This window comes from Pan troglodytes, chromosome 1 (genome assembly GCF_028858775.2).
Source record: "Pan troglodytes isolate AG18354 chromosome 1, NHGRI_mPanTro3-v2.0_pri, whole genome shotgun sequence".
NCBI classification, from domain to species: domain Eukaryota; kingdom Metazoa; phylum Chordata; class Mammalia; order Primates; family Hominidae; genus Pan; species Pan troglodytes.
The window spans coordinates 158,648,396-158,651,953 of record NC_072398.2 but is presented as its reverse complement, the minus strand read 5'-3'; positions in this window follow the sequence as shown (position 1 = coordinate 158,651,953).

Sequence of the window (3,558 nt, the reverse complement as noted above, 5' to 3'; positions counted from 1 at the left end):
TAGAGAATATATAAATCTGGAATATGTTATACTTGTTTATAATGATGATCTTAAAACAATTCTGAAGTACATGGTGATGAATATACTTAAAATAACTTGTGAATGTATTTTACAAGTTTATTGAGGAATAAGTGGCATACAATAAAATGCATATATTTCAAGTATAAAATTTAATATTTTTTTATACAGGTATATAACTATGAGTCCAGAACTACATCTAAAAAATGAACATACCTATCACTTCCAAATTTCCTTCTGCTATACCATCTCTCTCTCCTTCTCCTCCCATCCCCAAGCATACACTAATCTGCTTTCTTGACACTACAGATTACTTAGAATTTTATCTAAATAAAATTTGTACATTTTGTCTATTTTCTTTTACTTGAAATAATTATATTAAGGTTTATCCATGTTGTATCAATAGTTCATTACATTTATTAATTTTTTATTACTTTTATTGCTGAGTAGTATTGCATTATATGACTTGTTTATCCACTCACTTGTTGGCATTTGGGTTGTTACCACTTCTTTTTAGTAAGCAGCTATTAACAGTCATATATGTCAATTGTAAGAACATATCTCTTATTTATCTTGAGCAACAGCTAGGAGAAGAATGAATGGGTCATATAGTAGTTACATGGTTTTCACATTTATTTACTTACGAAAATGCCAAGCTGATTCCCAGTCACTTTGGGGTTCTAGTTCTTCTATTTCCTCATGAACATGTAGTATGGTCAGCCTATTTTTTTTTAATTTTAGCTATTCTAATATGTATGTAGTAATGTTTCATTGTGTTTATTTTATTTAACAAATACCCAGGCTGGGCATGGTGGCTCACTCCTGTAATCCCAGCACTTTGGGAGGGCAAGGTGGGAGGATTGCTTGAGGCAAAGAGTTCTAGACCAGTCTGGGGAACATAGCAAGACACCATCTGTACAAAAAGTAAAAAATAAAAGATTAGCTAGGTATGGTGCTGTGCACCTGTAGCCCTAGCTATTCAGGAGTCGGAAGGTGGAAGGATTACTTGAGCCTAGGAGTTCAAGGTTGTGGTGAGCTATAATCACACTATTGTACTACAACCTGGGCAAGAGTGAAACCCTGTCTCTAAAAAACAAAGAAACAAACAACAACAACAACAAACTAATCAAGTTGCATGACTCTTTCTGAGCTCAGTTATTATCTACCTTTGTATCTTTCTGTTTTTATTGTTGTTGAGGTACCTGTTTACATCCTTCAGTCACTTTTTAAAAATGGGTTTGTTTGTTTTATTATTGGATTTTGTGGTACTATATATTCTAGATAAAAGTAATGTATTATTATTTTAGTTATAAATATTTTTCCCAGTCTGTGACTTCTCTTTTCATTCTCCTAACATTATTTTTTAAAGAGCAGAAGTTTTTAATTTGATGATGTCAAAGTTATTTTTTTTTGCATTTTACGGATTATGATTTGTCATATTTTTAAAATCCTCTATAACTTGAAATCATAAATGTTCTTCTATACTTATTCAATAATTCTCCAAGTTTTCAATTTTATACTAAAGTTGGTGTTCTATTTCATATATTTTTGTATGATGTGGTATGTATGTTACTTTTTGTGTAAGGCCAATTGCTGAAATGACTATCAATTCTCTGTTGAATTGCCTGCACCTTTGTCAAGTATCAACTGTCTGTATGTGTTTAGGTCCATTTCTTAACTCTTCATATTCTTCTTTTGATTTAATTGTCATACCCAATGAGACACCACACATTCTTGCTTACAGTATCTTCATAGGAAGACCTGAAATAGGAAGTATTCATTTTGCCTTTCCAAAATTATACTTTGTATTTTGATATGCATTTTAGGAATAGTTTTAACTTTCTACAGAGTGATGCCTGCTGCATTTTAGATTGGAATTGCATTAAATCTATAGATCAATTTGAAGAAAATTGACATCTTAAAAATATTCAATATTCTGACCTTTAAGCCAACTGTATCTCTCTATAAGGTTGTCTTAGTCTGTTTCTGCTGACATAACAAAATACTACAGACTAATTTATAAAGAACATAAATATATTTCTCCCAGAACAAAAATATAGTTCTGGAGATTGAGAAGTCCATGATCAAGATGCCTCCAGGTTCAGTGTTTGTTGAGGGCCCCACTTTCTGTTTTCAAGATGGCGTCTTGTTCCTGCATCCTCCGGAGGGTATGAATAGTGTGTCCTCACATAACTGAAGGCTGGAGAGAAAAATAATTTAAGTGCTTCTCTCCAATCTTTTTATAAGGCACAAATCCATTGATTAGAGTCCTCATGACTTATTTACTTCCCCAAATGCCCACCTTTTTATGCTACCAGAATGGGGATTAAGTTTGGGCATGATTTTTGGAGGAGACATACTTTCAAAACATAGCAGCATTAAATTTTCTGAACAATATTGTGTAGTTTTTACTCTACGGGTCTTTCAGTTTTTGTCTTTTTTATATCTTTGTATTTCATATTTATGTCACTACATTAAATAGTAATGTTTTTAAATTGTATTATCTGACTGAAATGTGTTAGTGTGTAAACATGTAGTTAACATTTTGTTGATCTCTTATGTTGGTACCTTATTAAGCTGTTAGTTGTAGTAGAATACTTTTTTAAAAAAGAGTCCATTAGATTTTCTACATAGATGGTTGTTTTCCATAAATAGAGACAGTTTTATCTCTTCCATTTTAATCTTAATACTTCATTTATTCTTTCTCTTATTGCACTGGATGTGAGTTCAAATACAATGTTGTACAGACATTTCTTGTATTTTTACTAATTTGTGTTGGAACAAATTTAGTCTTTCACCATTAAATAAGATGTTAGCTGAGAGAGTGACGTAAGCAAGGTGGAGGAGAAGGAAGTCCTATATCCCCCTTCCCATTACAAATCTGCAAAACACACAGATTGATTCAATGGCATTTCACGGACACATTTTATTTTTTTAAAATCAGAACCTAATTAAAAAGGCCCTTGCATCCTGGGAGAATGAAAATTTGGAATCATGGAAGCAGACAGGATATTTTAAGGCACCTTCTTGTCAGAGATCCTGTACTTGGCCTAGTACTGTATAATCAAGAAGCACCCCCACTAGATCCCAGATTTACCCAGGGGAAAGATAGGGTCGGTTCACATGTCCAACACCCATACTTTTTGAGGGTCCTCCTCCAGAAAAATGACTACAGACTAGTCATTCTTTAACCTTTGATGGGTCTGGCATAGTCTATCCACCCATGAGAAAATAAAGGCAGCATCTTGGGCTGATGGATGCCAGAAACTTTTTTCACTGCTTGGTATAAAATGAGCCAATGAAAAATTTCGGCTTTCAGCTTGCCCCTGGAAAGAGAAATAGTTGATCCATGCTTCCAGTACCCCAGATTCTCTAGAGATGTTTAACAATCTAGCACCTGTCTCACCAATCCTGGTGCTCTGATGAGTCTGGCATTATTTTGCAAGCTGTGGGAGAAAGTGGCAACTGGGGTTGGTGGATTGCATAGTTCCCCCATTTGCCATCTCCTGGCTCAGTACAGAGTGAGTAGACAAAAACACA